The 20,537-nt window shown below is 43.1% G+C and overlaps 1 protein-coding gene and 1 long non-coding RNA gene across 6 annotated transcripts in view; one reads left to right on the forward strand and one right to left on the reverse strand.

The window, feature by feature from the left end:
• Positions 1 to 20,537, reverse strand: part of LOC5668285 (neurogenic protein mastermind) — a 122,350-nt gene that overhangs the window by 37,232 nt on the left and 64,581 nt on the right. The window lies entirely within an intron of this gene.
• Positions 14,618 to 18,563, forward strand: LOC133393771 (uncharacterized). The gene is made up of 2 exons (XR_009766377.1): positions 14,618 to 18,279; positions 18,357 to 18,563. It is a non-coding gene; the product is annotated as an uncharacterized LOC133393771 (long non-coding RNA).

The following is a 20,537-nucleotide window of genomic DNA, read 5'->3' on the forward strand; positions in this document are numbered from 1 at the left end:
GCTCTAACATCAAAAACCATGCACGGGTACCGCGGTTCACTTGGCCAACCCGAGATAACCGTTCAACACATGAAGCAGCAACAAAAAAAACCGCACGCCGCAACGCAGTGTATGTGTGAGTTTGTGTACACGAAGGGCACAAACAAAACACAAACTTCCTTCACCGACCAACGACAACAAAACGCGCTATGTTTTGCGTGACTACGTGCCCGCCGCCGCCACCACCGCACCCGGGCGAATGTGCCACCCCACGACGACAACTGTGGTTCTTATGGAAACGCGCCTGGCGTCGATAACGCTGCCATCGCGGGGTATTGAGTGATTTGGCGCTCCCTTGATCCAGCGACTAACGAGACGGAGGGAAGCGGTGGTCTAAACACATCACAAGTACTGCCAACCTCAGACCGGAACAAAGTGAAAACATACAACAAGTGAGGAATAATGTTACAACACTTTTAGTAAAAGCGTTCTTCGTCTGTCTCCCATCAACACTCTCACATCAAAACTCTCATCGTATCACAGTGATTGGGGGGTGAGATTCGTTGCTCGCAAGGACTGAGTGCGCGAGTCTGTTCCATGTTCTTGTGCAATAGAGCGAAAATGCGTTTTCGCGAACCCACCACCGTGAGAGAGTGAGAGAGAATGGCGCGAGTGAACACATCTACGTGGTGCAAAAAAGCAAAACCCTCGCGGAGCGTCCCCGTTCACTCGGGTAAGGTTAAAGTTGATTGACCGTCACACATATTTTCTTCCCCGTTTTTCAACGCACACACAACACAACAACACAACCGGCCGCCTTAAACACACAGCCGAGGCGCGAGTGACGCGCAACGCAGAAACCGCAGCCCAATGGGGGAATGGGATGGAACGAAAACCGGACGTACGGAGGGAAGAGATCCAAAGGGAAGACAGAACGGCCAAAGTCAACGCATACAAATATTTTTGCAACGGGCCGTAGAATTACAAACCCCTCCCCCCCCCAACCCAACCCACTCATACACAGGCGCACGATGCAAAAAAGCCAACAGGCGCAACGACACCAACACATACTTCCCAACACAGCGGGAAGAATGCGTCGATCGCTAGAACCTACCCAGCCAGACGCAGACAAGACCCACCATCACGGTCAAGCTGTTTGCCGGGTGATGCGATTCTACTGTATTACTTTTTTGTTGTTGTTGCGCCGGCAGAGTTGCAACGCGCAATAGAACGTAATACAGTGTTGAGTGTGTGTTTGTACGTGATAGGCGAACCTTGCCGATCCGAAATCTTGATCGAGCTGGGAATGCATGGGGAATCTGGCAAGCGTGGGGTAGTTTCGAACGAAAATAAAAACACCACACACACACACACACACACACACATGAGTGGCACAAGAAACAGCAAATGCAGCAAAACGCAACCCTCCCCCTTGTGAGCGCAGCAGCGAGCGAAAAGTGAGAGAGTTTTATTTTCGCTCCTGTACAACAACCCCCTTTTTCTTGCTGTTTGCAGCCGGATCAGAACGGGCGAAACAACATACCCCCGCGGTTGTGTGTACGTTGCCGTCTATGTGGGGAGAATGTGGGAGCTCGTGCGCCTCTGTGTGTGTGTGTTATGCCGGCCGGCTTCGATAGAAACGGCGGATGTGGCCCCGAAACGGCGAAGTGGAGGAGGAGGAGGAGGGTTGGTTTTCGGTTTCTCTACGGACGCCGCACTCCCATGGGAGCGATGATGTTGGGAGCGCCAGCCGCAGGACTTAGTTCGCCCGTGAGTTCCCGTGAGTTCCTGTGTCCGACGGAAGTCGCCAACGGGGTGAGACTACCAAGGGGTGGAACCGATTGCAGCAGCTCGTTTCGATCTTTGACGGCGATGATGCTGTGTGCATCATGTAGCGACAGGACGGAATACGAACACCAACACACAAACAAGACTCCGCGAGTAACATGTGTTCTTGCTCGGGGGGGATGAAGATGCAAATATCCGTGGTTGCAAGGGGCAGTTGTCTTGTTGTCTGATCTTCGATAGACACAGACGATGCTATTACAACGAGTGTATGTAACGAGCATGGGTATGAGGGTGAAATGCAGTATTTCCCAGTGGAAGATCACGTAATGCATATACAATAACATGATCTTAGCGTGATTACTGATTATTTATCTGTTGAATCTATGAAAAACATAATAAATAATTAGCAATTGCGAAGATATCCACATGGTTCAGTAGTGCACGATGGTAAGTTCGACGAAGCATTCGTGGTGGAGTTTAGGATACTGCCTCGGCTAGTGTTCTGCTTGATGAGTTTTATGTAAAGATTCATTTATAAGAATCTTCAGTGCTGAATGATGGGTGATTCGTATCTTCTAATATTCATGAATCGATAAAGATTTTTAGATGTTCAAAGTTTTATGATTCCCCAAACACCGATGAATTTCTCATAATGCTTGAATATTTGACCTTCACGAGTATGTAAATATTCTTCAATCTTTCAATAGTTATGATTATGTTTAATATTAAAACAATTCGGAATGGTTAATATTGACAGTAACTATCGCCCGTGTAGATATGATCCTCGAATGAATAACAGATTTCAAGATCTTGAAGTGCAGTAATGAGGCAAAATGGAAGCAAAATCTTAAACGAGATCCATTCCTTAGAAATTAACCTCCATAAGTTAACAAGAATCTTAAGTCTTTACTTGTTTAATCTTCTTAATAAATTCAAAAATCTTTAATATATTAGGTTAATTTGAGATTTACAAATCTTTCCACTCATAAATCTTTCGAGATGAGATGGAAATTGAATAGAAAAATAAGTAGAATAAAAAAAAATGTTTGCTAGAGCTTGATGATAAACGACCACAGAACAGTATCACAAATAAACTAAAAAAAATGGACAGGATGATCCACCGATCCAACTTAACAGCAACACAAGCTTCAAAATTATTATCCATATCCATTTTAACATCCTATAGATACAAGAAATGACTAGACAAACTTTACAAACCAGACGAAGCAATAAATTCTGCAAAAAGATGCAAACGATTTGGCTGCCAATGCGCAGAGGACGCATGGAATGCCTATCCTCTCGATTCCAACCGGCGTTCTCCTAACGATGTGCACCTCCTAAAACGTAACCCTTCCCTCCTCTAAAATGGTTTCTTCTTAAACTTTTCGCGGTTTCATGTCGAATGTGTTTTCAATTTCCTGTCAAAAAAAAGGAAAGGAAAGCTCCATCGCGATGGGAATCAATAAATAGCTTGCGCTTGTGCACGGGACGAACGCAACAAAGCGCACGCGGAGCGCGATCTACGATCTCTGGCAGAATTATTGCAGAAGGTTCGATCAGCGGAAGTCTAAATTTTCGACCAAATGTGTGCGTGAGTGTTCTACTACTGTGCCCTGTTGCTGCTGCTGTTGCGTGGCTCTAACTCCGCTGGTTGGTTTCGGTTTACGAAATGTGCTGCTGTTAAAAGCGCGCCGGCACGGTGCTCCACGCCATTGCTGCCTCTTCTTAGGCCATATTCTTTGGCAGGCAGGAACCGGGTCCGGCACAAGAAGTTCCGAGAAATTGCCCCAGCAAGAAGAAGGAAGTAAGGAATGGCTCCATGCGCGGTGGCGTGGTGGTTGGCTGGTTTAGGATTGATTCGCATTCGCTCAACCTCAACTCATCGCTGTGCTCGACGTAATATTATCTTCCGCTATCTCTTTGATGGGATCCCCTGTCTGAATTTTGATGATCGTTTCGGCGGATTAGCATTAGATTTTTTTTTTGCTGTCGTTGCTGCGGCGAGCGGAAACCCACGGCCCGCAGTCCTGAGGGACGCATTAGATGAGCGTAAAATCAGACCAAACAGAAAGAAGGGAAAATCAAAATGTCTTGCAGGTTCGAGGGTCACCACTGGGCTGTGCATGCATCTGAGGCGGGAGGGTCGCGAAGACCGACGTTAGCCGACAACGGAATGCAGAGGGAACACACGCCTGAAAGGAAGATACGATATATTTTGTAATGTTTCCTTCACACACGCGATTACGTCCGGTGGAATGGAGAAGTTCGAAACCGAACGCACGTCGTCAGCTGACGAATGGATCAGAAGAGTAAATTAGGTAGAAATAATCGGGAAATAACAAAAAACAAGTTCTTCTGTTTCGCAGTCACGTATTTCATCTAACTCAAATGCACAAGCTGCACAGCGTTTTTGCAAAGTCGCTTGATCGCCTGAGGGTTAGCAAGACAAACGGAAAGGAGAGAAAGGAGCGATTTTGACGATTCAACTCCTCCTTCTACGGATCGGATCACATATGGCAGGCTGCAGTTTGTTTATTGCAATGCATGCATGTTTCAATCTTCGTTTTAGACGCTCTACCTCGCCGGTTACAGAGCTCGCCGCACAAGAAAAGCACGTCAACTGTCACACAAAACGCTAGGCAAAGCCAAACGTTCAACCAGCGATTACACGCGTACGTGTAACTTGGTGTAAAAGTTTTCAATCGCTACAGCCCTGCACGCTAGTGGAAGCACAACTCGATCAAAGATCAGATTACATCAAATGATTTGTTATGTAAATGACATACTGTTACAACGAACGAACGGGTTTTTTTTTTCTTGCCTTCTTACGTGGCTGTACGCGCGCGCGCTCGGTTGTGTGTTTCCACTATTGCTTTCATTTTGCCGCCGCGTATTAAAATCAGAACATACCGAAAGTTCGAAGAGCATGAGGCAGAGCAGAGCCTCAATATTGCTAAAGCGCGCATTCCCTCAGACGCCGCGCACTTCGAGATCCTACAAACCTGAGATCATCGTGCGCCTTGGATCGCTTGCCCAATAACTTCCTTCCTTCGGGGGTTTTCGGGGGTAAGAAGCTGCTGCTGCTGCTGGCGGTACACACAGTTTAATCCCTCTCACGTTGATTTACAGCCGGGGACGGGAAACAGCACAGCAACGAATCGGTAGCCCTTATTTCCAATTCCGGTCACGTTCCGGAGCCGGTTGAACGTTTGGTTTGTTTTGCTGCCCGGGGGCCTTTTGTTGAAAACATCTCCGGGCGGGCAGTAGGAGGGCCGCGAATGGCGCAGACGCACGTACACATAAGAACACGCATAACTCAAACATGTTTCAACGCGCCATTCACCGGCACAGGTAGTCCTTCTACATGGAGGAGCGCGGCGTAAAGGGCACGCATTGGGACGCATTTGTATGGACGCGTTTAATTGATCGCTTTCTATCGCTTGTGACCGGATTAGGATGAAGCTATTTTGGAGGGTATTTAGTTGCACTGTTTCTGGGTTACATTTTGTGGGAAAGAAACAACCTGAACCAAGAATGACAGCTCTTCAATTTCTGAAGTGAATTCAAGAACTTGATCAATTTATCGCATGAAAATCATTACAAGTTTACTAGAAAACCAAACAATCATATTTGCTGCAGTAATGAAGGGCCCATTATAACTTCCAAATCAAATTATTATACTTCAATACACAAACCGAAGCATGCATTCTTCACCCCTAGCATACAGATTGAGGGAAAATTTCAATAACAAGATTGAGTTCTTCACTGTCCCGTGCTTAGAGTCCACGGAAGCGTCAAAACGTCGAGTGGAATTAGGTGCATAAGGGCAGGAAGGTATACACATTGTCAAGTTGCCTAGGTCAGGGACAACTCGGTGAACTCCGCAGAAGTTCATCATCTTCATCGTCATCGTCACCACCATCGTTGGGGATCCCCGGGAGCCCCAGCACCAGCAGCATTTGGTCGATGCTGCACCGATGTTGATTGTAATGGACTTGTGATTGGAAAACGGTAGATCTGACCGGGCCAGAGCGGATGCACAATATTTGCGTGGTTTTAACGAGCCCAGCGTCCAGCTCCGGGAGTGCGTTGGCCGTGGTGGTACTCTCGTGGGGGCCACCTCCGGGAGCTTTGTTGCGTGCAATCGAGCGCATACTTTGTTGCAGAATGTACACGCTCTGCAGGGGGTGGTATCAAGTTTGATCCTCTCGGAACGTGACAATCCGCCGGGGGTCGGTACACTCTTGCCCGCGCACTAACTCTGATGAGAATAATCGTGCAATCGAATGTCTCCCCTGTCCTTGTTGCTAGTGACGGACGAACGTTGCATAAATGATGCCGGAATGATGGTGCATATCTCGTTATGCAACAGACAGGAGCAATAACACCTTTACGTACTGGAAGTGATTTTATTGCATTGCTGTCATACATATTTGTGTATACAGTGAATAAGGAGGGATATATTTTATCGGTAAAACTGTTTTAAAGTTGGTACATAATAATAGGTACTAATGTATTGTTTTATTGGGTTTTAAAGGGACTCTTTCAACATAAAGCAATATAAAGCTGCCCATAATATCAGACAATTGATAGAACTAAGAGACAAACCATCTTAAACATGCCATTGTCGTAAAGATTATCACAATGGATTCCTGCAAACGAACTCAACTGATTCATAATAGTAGCATGCAAGTAATGACTAACAGTTCCTATGTATATTTATGTCGCACTTCAAATATTTATCGATGAATAGCAGTTACGTTAGCAGCATTCTGTGATATTCTAACTATGTTCTGACACATAACAAATACTTTTCTAATTGATCCATAAAAAAAAACTCTTATCGGTTGCTGGTCTTCCAAGGTAAATCTGTTGTCCTTATCTACCAAAACGTTCAGCACACAAAAGGAAAAAAAAAGAAAATAAAGCAAATGTCATTTTGCTGAACCAATATCTTACACCAAACAGTGACCACACCTGTGGGTTGCGCGTTTAAGTGTAGGAGTGCGTGCATGTGTGTTAGCAAATTGCCTTAAGAAGACCGTTCAAACAGTAATATATCTTATCACTGGCGTTCAGCTCCGCAAGTATGTTTTCATCATGACAATGCGCACTCCGCTTTTAATGTGTGTACGCCTTCAAGTGGGGATTTTGATGGACCTTGACAGGGGTCAATGAAACGCACAACCGCACACGCTTCGCCTTTACCCCTCCCAGAGGAGAGCACATAAAAATATAACACACAAGTAGCACACTACGTAAATGCGACTACGTTACAGCATCAGTTGGGTGAATAACAGTCAAATCTACCCAAATTGTTACGTACATTACATTGGTTCGAATCCTCAAAGACATCTAACACACTCACGAGCTCCCAGTAACTATTATTTTTACTACCCACATTATGAGCCGGCAGAAGAAACTTTTAATGTTATCGGGTGAGCAGCTGAGGTACCACAAACATTCTTGCCAGCACACTACTCCCAACGCAACACGGCGCAAAAAGGTCGCTGACTTACGCGCGACTTCGGCCCAGTTCGGTGTTTAGTGTGTGCCTTCCTGTGCCGTCGCTGTGAGCCTCCTGTGTGATTGGTCCATGCCGTCTCCTCGTATATCAAATCGCTCGTATCGATTATGGATGCGTCAGCAGCCAATCCAACCAAGAAGGGCATTGATCGGGGCAGTGCGAGTTCAAGGCTGGACGGCCTAACGCGTCCGAGAAACTGGAGAACAGATCCTACTACTTCTTCCCAGACGGGGGCTGGTTAAGGAGCGAAAATGCAAATCTTTCGGCCCACCTTACAGGACACACCGGGAGGTTTGTGGTAAGCGTTTTTATCAGTCTGCCCCCGTTGCTGTTGGTGCAAATTATTCATTCCCAACAACACCAACCTTCCAACGGGACAAAAAAGTTTGCACATTCAAGTGAGACAGCTTTACTAGGATTTTGCAAGAATTAGGGATTAGGTGGAATATCACTACACAAGGATAATAAGGACTTTGGACTTTGGACATAAAAACTTTGACAAATTGAAACAAAAAAGATGTTTTGAAAAGGTTGAAATATTCAGAATTTCATGTAGAATAAGAAGCGCCGGATAACGAAAAAATTTATCTAACTTTGATTTTCCAAATTCTAATTTTAATTATTCGTCTTATCCGTTACAGTAAACCACGATTAAATAGCTTTTTTTTAATTTCAATTTAGATAAACGATCCTATTCAAAGCAAATTTCAATAAAGGCCTTACATTCATCTGCAATATCATGCCCGTTAGGCGAGAAATACCAATGATATCACATGACATAAATGAAAGGCAATGGGTTACGCGTGACTTTGGGAAACCCCGACGAACAAAGCCTTTCATCAGAGTGCCTAAGGAAATAATGTTGCTGTTACTTTGAAAATTTGTAGACAAAACGATTCTCAAAACTTAAGCAATAGTGTGAAAAGGTAAAATCATATTAACAACAAAAATATGAGCGCTACCTTCGATTACTCCTGCTGATTGAGTAACAATCTTTTTGATATGAAATTTAATTCACTCTCTTATATTGGCACGCTTCTGCAGGGTGCTAAAACTTTGTTCGCTTAAATTTCTCACTTCTGCTTTGGTAAACTCATGTTTATGTATGCCAGCCAATTTGTAATTTATAGGCCTCGTCGCGTAGTTTGTCGTAGCGCGCTTGTTTACGTGCCACCCGTTGAGGTTTGCCACACAATTTAAGGATGACGCGAAGACGGATACACCTCAGTACCTGGGATGGCAGACAGTGCGTTACACTACACAACATTTACGCCTTCTTGTGCTGTGGCTGTTACCGTGCGGATAGAAAATGGTACTAGACGCGATACTTCTTCTAGTGCCGGCGCAATCAGTATGCATGAATTTTGTTTAGGAGGAGAGTTCGGCCCGGTTCGCTACCGGGATTTTGCATTTCATTCTTTTCCATCGATCACAAGAAGACGGTCGAGAGTGTCTGTTTCGCATCAGAATGAAGCGCAGGCAGAACACCTTTTTTGCAGCATGTGGACCGTTTTCTACTGCTTGCATGGCCGACAGTAAATCCACAGCTCATGTGTTCATGGTTTTCATTAAAACTTTTCATATCAGAATCGAGAGAACTGCTCAAAAGTAATCCATATTAAAGTGAAGTAAGCATGAATAAAAAAAAAAAAAACAAAACGATCAAAGTTTGAAATGTAACGAGGAGGTTTCATACCAACAAAAACTAGACTTATGCCTGAGTATTTTGACATTTAAAACACCCATTTAAAAATATTAAGTAAAGAAGTAGCGGGCACGTTGGTAAGAAAAAAATAAAAAGATCACATCCAACGAATTCAAAGGCCAAGGCATACAATTCAGTTTTGACTACAGCACAAGATAAAGAGAATAAAAACACTGCTTCGTTCATTTGGGCCGTTTGTGCTTGTCTCTCACGCTTAGATTGCTCAATTTCCGCACGTTAATTAATTTCAGATTTTATTCTCGCACCATATATCGAGACATAACACGCAGCTGGCTATTGGATTTCAAACGAAATATCACTTGCTGATTAGGCATTTCCTTATTTTATGTTATGGCAGGTTTCATTCGTGTTAACAAGTATTTTATTAAATGTGTGAATTCTTATAAGAATTCAGGGATGGATATTAATAATGAATTTGTCGTATATAAACTTCACCTGCTTTATTAAAATGGAACTATCCAAATACAACCCTTTTCATTCGCGATCAGCAACGAGCTATCATTCCGTTTCAATCACGTGAAAAGCACCGTAAGATGAAATCAATAATGACAGCTAAGGGGATACTTTTCCTCCCTCTTCTTTTCCCACAGCCGGCATACGATTATGCTCGGACGATGATAAGATGGAAATGCCATAAAATCCTAAGACTGTCTTTATTTTCTGCAATGGCTTTGTGCCGTACAAATAGACAATGAGCATGCACAGTGGCAAAGAGGGTAGCGGAGAATTCAAGGAGAATTGATGGAGCAATTTATTGGTGTCAGTTCGGTTGTACCCGGGTCGAGGCGAGAGAGCCTCCCAGTCTATGGCTACACAAATACACTGTGAATAAATCCATGTGCCCATAACCGTTTGTTTCATGCTTTGCTCCCGGATTAATCTTAAACGCTAGACAATAGCCGGCTATTAGCAGACGGTCCCGGTACGTTCCCCGGTCGAGAGCGATCAGCGTGCGATGAAGTAACTAAGCGGAACGATAATCGTATGTAGATTGGTTTTCACACAGTTTTATTGACTACACACTACACACTAGCGGCGGCGTGCATGGACTGGTACTTCAAGAGCATCGGGCTAATCCGGTTTTTTATAGCACTTGTCAGCGGTTGAATTGGTTGTGTTCAATGGACTTCATAGTTCTCCCTGGCGTGCATTGGTACACCCTCCTTCCATTTCAGCTTATGGTGAAATTAAAAATTGAATTCATAAACTGGTTTCCCTTCCCTTCCATACTCGCATACCGCGCAACAAATCTAGCAACAACAACAGAATGTCTCCTAAAGTGTGATTTAGGTAGGAAAAATTAAACTCCCTTCTTTGTGGATTTATTCAGTTTTAATGAGATGCTTAACGGCATTTTAATCATTTTACGTCACAATTGCGAACTAATGATGTTGAGCTATGCTATCTGATCAAATCCATCGTAATTAATGGAAAGGAAAGCTAAAATCATTTACTAAAAATGATGCTTTAGAGAGATATTTGGTACAATAGCAAGGGATAACTAGATTAATTTAATAGAAAATGAAAAACAAATCGAACTTTTCAACTATTATACCAAGAACGTTTAAAAATGGATATAGGATGTCACAGAGAGCTTTATTCTAAGAAAAAACAATTAAAGCACGCGAATAGAGTTTTCAACCATCTCTCTCCAGTCCATCCGCATATCCCATTGCTTACATCATTTGACCGCGTCTTTTCACTCTCATGTCTGCATCGTACTGTACTATAAAGCGAACCCATCGTGTGTCAATGTGTCGCTGTGCTATGTGTTGTGTCATCTATCGATCTGTACATGGAACGGAACGCACGGAACGAAGAAAAAGCATGTCTCTCAACTGTCTGGCGTTCGTTTTCTCGCTTGCACACCGACCAACGGTTGCTTTTTGTTTCCTTGCATTGTTACAGCACCGGATTAAAATGCTTAGGTTTACATCCGACGCTTCCAACACGCTCGACAAACGGATGTCCGTACTTATATCAGCTTTAAGGTCGATGATTCAATTCAAACCAGAGTTTCGAAGAGACTGCTCTGTTCCACACATACGTCATCGATAAACAACCAGTTTTTAGACAACCATTCCGACTGAGAAGAGAGAAAGAGATCGGGAAAGTGCACAAGAAGAGAGACTGGGGAGCCAAAGAGATAAAGAGAATATTAAAGTTATAACACAACTGTCACATTGACAGGGACGAAACTTCAATAAATTATGCTTCTGCAGCTTTATCAGCAAACTTCCATTCGGGGGAAAGTTCAACAACCTCTGCGATACTACTCTCAGCATTGAGAGATGTGCAAAATGTCCCCTCTAGTTTTGAGGGATTTATTGGCACTGTGCGGTATTCAAGAAAATAGGAAAATCTAAAACACTCGTCATTAAAGGAAATGCGCAGCCACACATACATAAATACACTCTTCGTAGAAAAAGAAAGAAAAGCAGGATGTCTGTCAAAATAGACACTGTGCTGGCAAACGCTTATCAGGGAGGTTTGGCTGTTTTTAGCTGCAAATGCGATCAATAAAAAACTACAACAGACGCGGTGCTTATTTCGTGCGCTCTTGCTCGTATCCTAGCGCGTCGAAAAATGCTTCGACAGTATTTCATACCGTCTAGAACGTTCAGTCTCCCTCTCTCTCGCCACAGCCACGCGACAACCAGGCGTCTCCATGAGCAGCGTGCTTCGTGCTGTGTTTCCTTCTCTTTCGTACACTATTTCTGCTAGCCACAGGATTTCACCCATTCTACATAACACCCAAATATCTCACTTTTCTTTTTGCATGTTGTAGCTCTCTCTCTGTATCCGTGTGAGTGTGTGTGTGTCTCTCTCTCTCTCCCTTTCTTCTTTGTATCACTCGATAGCATGTTCATTTTTCCCTGTTTTGTGTTAAATCTAAAATATGTCCCATACTTTTCCATTTCGCCCACATCCATCCACAGACGACTGACTCTGCATCTCCAACCGCCGCTCCCTGGCTACCGTGGCGCAGATTGTTGCGGCAAAAGTTTAATGAAACAGGAAAATGGTGTTTGTGTGATGCTTCGTGCTCTTACCGACGGCAGCCTGTGCTCGCCTTATTACATATATTGATCCTTGCGTGTTGGTGCATGATCATGACCTAGGTCAACACCACATCGGCGTTGGCAACATTGATTTCGTTTGCGGTTCGACAGCGCAAAACGTTTCTTTTTTGCAGACGCGTCTTTTGTCCATTGAATGAACAACGCAAATATAAATTTTATTTTTTTAATTTTTTGTACAAAAGGAAAGTTGCTACAGGAATAGGTTCGAGCAAAACTACATTTATATGTGGCAGATTCAATACTTGCAAAATGATAGTCAAACAATTAACTATAAGATTGTTTACACTTACTTGTTACTAACAGATAGAGGTTGTTATAAAATTACATACCTGTAAAGAGAATAAGGTAAACAGTTAGTTCATGAATGATGATAGAAGAGTAAATATTTAAAATATTTGTTTTGAGAGTTTATTATTAACCATAAAGCAATAAGTTATGACAAGCAATTAATAATTTGAACATGTTTTAGGTACTGTCACTTGTGAATGATTCGTAGCGCTCAAGGAATCTACATCGTTCAAGAATGATACAATAACCAACTAGACCAAAAATTTCAGTAGTACATAATGTCACTCACACAGCAACGCGCTACCCATGCAGGAGAGAGCGTGAGCGACGAGAGAAGTTCCTTATTGATTTTTTAATGTTTCTCCTCTTCATTCCATTCCAACCCAAAAAACCCGCTTTTTCACACTTTGAAGGAAACGTCAAGGTTTGCCTTGTTGCATGTCTTGCTTCATAGTTTGGCTCCCGAGCAACCGGCCAACCGACCGACCCAGCAACCGACCGACCGACTGGCTGGCTAGGCGAGTTGGTTCACTCTGGTTTTGTTGGTCGCCGCCGGAAAGTGATGTGGCTTTACCCCGACTCATCGCCGTCTACTTCGCCACCCACGCTTCGCCTCAGAAAATGTGTTCTACGCAGCAAAAGATTGTGAATACACAGCTGAAATATGATAAAGTTTCTCTGTAAAACTTTATGTTATGTTTGCCCTGCTCGGAGTGGTTTATTATTTGACGTTTTATGTGTTCTGTGAAATGTGCGCAATACCTTCATGAGCAGATTTAAAGTCTGTTCTTAATTGTATTTGTAATTGATGGGGTTTGAATGAATACAATTTGACTTTAATAATAAAATGTGTTTATAAACAAACACATTTCAATGGTTGAAATTACAGTGCCTGTACAACCAACTTCGACTATTTTTAACGTGTGGGGTAGGCAAAAAAGCACGGCAAGCAATCTCCGCAACCCTCCTGCTGTAGCTTTTATCGGAGCAGGGAGTAGATTGGATATCACTTCTGCCGGAATGGACAGCAAATAAATCCCACAACTGGGCGAAACAGGAAAGGAAAGTTGTCGCTATTTACGGTTCATATTTGTAGTGACGTTCGATCATGTACAGTCATCAAACCTACGTGCTGGATGGCTTTGCAGTTCACCTGCACAGCAGTAGCAAAGAGAGTACAGCTATCGGTACAAACTGAGAAAATGAGACACACACACATACACTACAAAACCGAGATAAGCTGTTCGAGAGGGCTCTGGCTTGTGTGGGGAAGCATATAAAAGATCAATAGAAACAGAAACCCTCCGTACGAAAAACCTTACCGATGTTAGGCGAGTCTATAATTAAAAGTTAATCATCAGCTTTTTGATGTTGAATTTGCTGTTGCTTTTAGTGTTGCGCACCTACGGTACATCTTTCGGAGTGGTGGTGCTGGATGGCGGCACCGAGGAAACGACAAAGCGGAATGGATGATTAGAGATAGAAAGGGATCGATATAGATATGAAAAGCAACAGCGCAAAGAAGACAAAGCAGCGTTGGTGATGCGGTGGCCGCCGATGCGTTAGCCACCGCTTCATGCATTTCAATTCAAAATCGAACAACATTCTTCATCACCCGCCACCCGTGAAACAATGGCAAACCGGCCATATAGCCAAACAGTTTCCCCGGGCCATCTTGACACAACGCACCAAACGCGAATCACTGCCCAACGTGTGCCTTCGCACTCATACACTGACAAAACCCACGGGGCGAGCCAAGTCGCCGCTTCACGGTGGCGTTGATGACGTTGTTGTCGACTGGTGGTGCTTTGCTTGTGGTGGTCGTAGTGGTGATGTGGTCAGCACAAATAATGTTGGAAACAGAAAGTGCAAATCATCCGCAGCAATTAGACGTTCGGAAGAGAACATAATGTTGCCTTTTTTCCCTACCTTTTACACGGTATTCATTCTTCCGCAGGCCCACTCCCCCCGACGGGTTTCATAGCCACCATGTTTGCCACCAAGCGCAGCCAAACCTTCAATTGTTCCAATCGCGGGCCCGCTGTAGGATTCTGCCACAAGGTCTCTCTCGCTCTCTCTTGCTCCATCTTCGCAGCGCGCTCCCGTTACACTGTCTCGTTTCTTCCCTCTTGCTTATCGATCTTGGCGCCACAAGCACACAGAAGGTACTCTTCTACCTCCCTCCCAATCGCCCACCTTCCCTCCCACTCCTTTGGACACCATCTGTTCGGAAGTTGGTGGACTTCGGTCAGCGCGGAGTATACGCGGCTTCGAATCCGGTCGATCGGCCGTCGGACCGAGCCGACCGAACGCACCACACACAGCCACAGCCAGCATTGCGGATACGTTCGAATCTTCGATAATCCATTCGGGTAGAGTCGCGCAAGCAACAACTACACCTTTCAACAATCAGCAATCAAAAACAAAACATCAAGCTTTGGTGTAGGCTGTACTGTGAAGAGTGCCTTTGCTGGATAGGTTTGTTGATGTTGATGGTGGGTTGGGCAGGGCGACAAAATCAAACTCACCGCGTAGTGTTAAAAGAAACCACAGTAAGATTTTCTATAATTTCTTGATGGGAGGGACAAGGGCTTTTGTTCGCAAACTTAATACAACATGGATTTTTTCTCGGGCCATTGTTGCAGCTTTAGATATCTACAAAAAGTGTAATTGTCTGCAACTGGATTGAATTCCATTTTAATTTAATCTCCATTTGAATGTTCTCTAAATTGCAAATCAAAACCAAGGTTAGAATGGATTTAATGTTGTATGTCTTACATCAGCGATCAAATATGATCTGTATAAGCCTTGTTAATTTTTGGTACTTTTAATTATTGTTTCCAACGCGCCTATTTTTTCAGTGATTTGTCTATCTTAAGTGGATAAATTTAGGCTCTAGTAGAAATCATTACTCTGTCAACAGTTACGGTGAAGTAACATCAAAGTTAACGATAGGAAGAAAATAGCTTTTTCCTTAGAAAGTAACCTATTTATTCTATTGGAATCTTATAGCAACACACACAGGAAACTAAATACGCTACAAGAACAGGAAACTCTTCTTTCGTTTCAAAAATCTTTTGCTCGTGGTTGTTTACCACTAAAACAAATATGCCCTTATTATTTTGGGTTGTCATTCTACAAGTATGTCTCAATCTTAAAATATTGGTAAATTATAAAGATGAATATTCTCCCCATAAAATGTATTTAAGCATACAACCATACACCGATTATTATTTACATTAATGTAACAACACACATTAACAACAGAATGGAAATGTTATGTCAACTATTAAACGTACGATTGAACAGTGAAAAGTGTCTCACGAAACAGTTCGAGACTAGTAAACAATCCATTTATTGTCGCCGAAAATGAACTAACTGCTAGTTTGTGTAGCTGCTCCGCACATCGTTACCGACAAACGTGACAAACGACATCGTGTGGATGTAGCAGGAATGGGACTCGTCGAAAACACACCATCCAACAGCAACAAAACATACACACCAGCAGCAGGGTACATTAAAAATTCGTCCAATGGAAATTAAATGTCTTCCCCGTGCAGACCTGTGTCGCGTCAAACAAGCACACATAAATTCTTGCTGGACGCAATTATTTATGTTTAATGGCCCATTCAACAGTGCCCGTCGAAATAAGGCGACGCTGGAGGGTGTGGGAGACCACCCCGTCCATCGTTGCCCACCAATCTCTCCCACAAGTGCCGTTAGCTTAGGATAGTTGGGTTCGGGTTACATTTCTAATTAATTGCAAAATTGGCATCGCTCGGTTCGGGTGCGGGTGTGCTTTTGCGGCTCGAGTGCACTCTGGCTCAGCTGATGAAGGGCTGATGGGATGGTAGTTACTACAGAAAGGATCATGCATAAGCAAAATAAATCACATCAGCAAAGAAAGCTTTTGTATTTCATCATCGACCGTGCGCTATTACATTATAGAGGAGGTTTTGCACAATTTAGTGAGATTAATTTATTTCTTTTTCATTTTCTAAACCGCGATTTGCATTCCAGTGATGGTTGAATGGTGCACTCGAAATGTGAGCAAATTAAATGGATAATAAATTATGGTACAGCAAGTACAGGTTTAATTTCATAAAAACGAAACCCCAACAAACTGTTCCCAAATACCCTTTGCTTCTTTGCCCCCCATTGAAAGATGTAACATTGTAACCGCAATAGAACCAAGAGCCAACAAGACCGTATGCCAACCAACTGTGGTGAACAAAAATGCATAGCTCTGAGCACACGGTGCCCATAAATCAAACAGTCCTTTGGTTGAGAAGCAATTAATTACGATAAAATCTTTACCAAAATTTATTATCCCTGCGCGTAACCAATAATACATTTTGAAAGTATAAGCAACGATGTACATTTTATATACCCATCTTTTAACATAATTTAACTTAATATACATCTATCAAGTTTATCAAGGCTGGTGGGCCAATCCCATCGAACAGTGAAAAACACCGACTGCTTTATTTCCCATAATGCAACACCCATTGGCAATGATTGATGGAGGAAACAAAACAAAGAAGAATACACTTTAATAATAAAAAAAATGGCGCTTTAAGAACCGTCCGCATCAAGCGGCAGCAGCGCCAACCCGAACGATGAGCGCAGTGCGCGGCAGAGGCTGGCGCTGCGCACATAAATTTCGTTTTCGTTCAATGTTACAACATTGACCTGATTAACCAATCGCTCGAATCGGATCCATGGCTCGAATGCTGCTGGTCGTGCGAGAGCTGGCTCAAAGAGGGAGGGGAAAAAGCAAAATAAACCTTTCGCGTACAATGCGCACGCGGCGCGCGCCGCCGCCGCCAATGCAGCTTCTTCTGCGCTGCTGCATCGGTGGTGCATGCTGGGGCGAAACCTTTGGTGGACACACCACCACACGCGCACCGCTAGCGATGTTGTGTTGGGCGCTACTGCTGTAAGCAGTAGTATGTTTAAGCATCCCTCCAAGCCATATTATGATTTTATGGTTCAAAATGCATTAATTGCTGCGCTGCGAGAGCATTCTGTACATTAGTGCTGAAGTGAGGAGCATCAGAATGGAAACGTTTTATTTGCCATTAGTTCCTCTCTTCGCGATCTTCATCGAGGTTCGACACTTTTCAACGCAACACACACACACACACTCGGTAAATGCTACGTAAATTACCAACGCCACCCAAACGTAACAATTACGCCGCCTCACAACTACACCGACCAGTCTCATCTTATAATGCTGCCGCTCAACAACATCTCACCACACACCAAAGCGATGCTCCGCTGGTTCGCTCGCATAAGAATCGTTAAGGTACGCGTGCGCGCGCGGATCGTGTTGCTCGTAATTCGCGGGCGCAAACGCGTGTGTTGGTGAACGAACCAGTGTGTGCCACTCATCTAACGCGACAGCACAGGTACACGCAGCATACAGCAGCGCAGTTTTCAGCGCGATGGATGAGAGATGAGTGTGGATTGATTGCTCGCGACGGCAGCGCACAGTTAGCGCGATTGCGCGTACCGTATCGCGCGCGTTGGCCCTCAGAGTACGGGAGAAGGCCAGCGCAATTCAGCGCACACCAAATGCGGTACCACACGATCGCGCACGTCGTTGTTCACGTGATGCTGCTCTAAGTGGTGCGCGTACTTAGTGCGATTTGCCACACTATCTAATATCCAGAGCGCATTGGTTTCGGCCGCATGCTGACGGTCAGAATTGTTTTGTGTGTGTTGTAATACAGCAGGAACAACCAGCTTCTATTCTTAGCAGCCCGTCGTCTACACACGTGAAAAGGGCTCGATCGGTTTCGCAAGCAAGGTATCATAACCGCATAATGCGATTGTTTGCGTGTTGGATGCAAGGGCCGAGTGTGGAGCGTGCAAGTGCAAAGGCGGTATTGTTAAATAAGCTTAGAACTGCACAAGGACTTGAGCCATCGCGATAACTTATCAGTTTGCTTTCTTCTAGTAGCCTTCGGGAGAAGAGAGAGAGCGCTACCGGAAAGAAACGACGTCTAATCAAAACCACAGGAGGGAAATTGATAATAGTCACAATCATTTATGGTTACTGTCCCACACGAGCTCGATAGGCAGCGTGGTACAAATTGGTAGGAAATAAAATTAATGCAAAATTCATACAACCTAAGAATACATACAATAGGTTAAAAAAACTAAGAGCAAGTCATGATTTTTTTTATTTAATTACGAGCAATTCTAGAAAAATTACAGGGTTGTCATAGTTAATTGCTAATGTGAACCACTCGCGAGATGTTTTTCAACAGCTGTCACATGTTATGTTTGCATCATAATATTAGTTGCGTATTGAACCATTCTTCCGTTAACAAAAATGTATTTTAAAAAATGTACTTAAAAATCCAATTCTTCAATCAATTAACACGTCACATTCTGGATTGAGTTTGACAGCATTGTTACTAGTGTTGGGTTTCATGAGTCTTTCATTGAGATTTATTCACACGAATCTTCAGCGATGAGTAATTCCAATCGCGAATCGAATCTCTACAGATGTTTTGAATCTCTAAAGATTCATGAATCTAAAAGGATTCTTAAATCATCAAGGATTCATGAATCTACAAAGATCCACGCATCTCCAAGGTTTCTCCCCGTAGCAAAACAAACTATCCAGCTGCGTCCTACTTGCCAAGAATTCTCTAAAACCTGTATAGGCTGCCATGACTACGTAGTTTGTTACGGTAAGAAGAATAATAATAAGAATCTTTGTAGATTTATCCCTTTAGATTAATGAATCTTTTGAGATTCGTGAATCTATCGAGGTTCATTAATCATTTGAGATTTATAAATATTTCGAGATTCGTGAATCTATCGAGGTTCATTAATCATTTGAGATTCATAAATCTTTCGAGATTCATGAATCTTTTGAGATTCATGAATCTTTCGAGATCATGGATCTTTGAGGTTCATGAATCTTTTCTACCGAGATTCAAATTGATTGATTCATTTCAAAGATTTCTCCAGATTAATGAATCTGAATCAGAATAACCCAACACTAGTTGTTACACGACAGCATGATATTCGTGTTTGGGAAAATGACAGACAAAGTTCAATGTATTTAAAGGGCGATTATTTTAGTTTATTTACGCGCTAAATGTACCACATACAAAAGTAGCTTAATATAGATGTTCAAGTTTGAATCGAGTGTAAACATCATTGATCACATCTTACTAGATGTTTTTCAACTGTTCAGCTGTGACATTTTGTGTTGGCATCACAATAAAGTTTTAGTTTACACCTTACACATGATTTTCAACACATCACAAAGAACTGTCAGACTTTTTCCAGCTTTTTTTCTTATTCTGGAAGAACGATCCAAAAATGCCGTATTGCTACTTAATCCAGCTTGAGACAGCCGAAAATCATTTGGAAGAACTGGAAAACAGTTGTCATGAAAATAAACCATGTGATAGCTGACAAAAAAACATCTCGCAACCATTTAAAAATATTGTTGAACTTGAAAATTGACTCGGAAACCCTGTAAATAATGTGTTGCACAAATTTCGTTTCAAATTTTACATCATTTTTGCATTAAATTTCACGAATCCTTTGATCCGCTATTTTACGAACAGTTCCAGAAAAAAACCACTCACAATTAATTATGCAAAATGTTGTGCCCTGCAACGTAAAATGAAGTTATGTATTCTCCGTGGCGCAAATGAAAAATTATAACACAAATTAAAACTTACGAGCAAAGTCGTCGCGTCCCTCCCGCTAACTAAAGAAAATACCATCTGATGGCACATAACTTAAGCCAGAGTGTTTCATTAAAACGAAAGCGGCCCACCGGTGGACTGGTATCTGGTTCTACGCTTCCCACTCACCGGTGGGAAACATTGTGAAGCTTCCGCTCACGAAGTGTGGCGAAAATAATTAGACGCACGCGTGCGCGAAACGCAAAATACCAATCATTTACAATTTTGATTTTAATGAAACTGTGGTTAGCCTAGTACTACGAAAGCCGTATCCTTCCCCCAGGGTTCAACCAATGGCCGTGTCGAATATAATGCCAACATTCCAGACATTACTGCTTCCTCGTTTGACAAGATAAGCCACACGAGTTGTGTTTTCTTTATTAGTTGTCATTGTCGTTATGCGTTGCAACCCGGAAGTTGGCGACAGT

Source organism: Anopheles gambiae, chromosome 3 (genome assembly GCF_943734735.2).
Source record: "Anopheles gambiae chromosome 3, idAnoGambNW_F1_1, whole genome shotgun sequence".
Classification (NCBI taxonomy): Eukaryota; Metazoa; Arthropoda; class Insecta; order Diptera; family Culicidae; genus Anopheles; species Anopheles gambiae.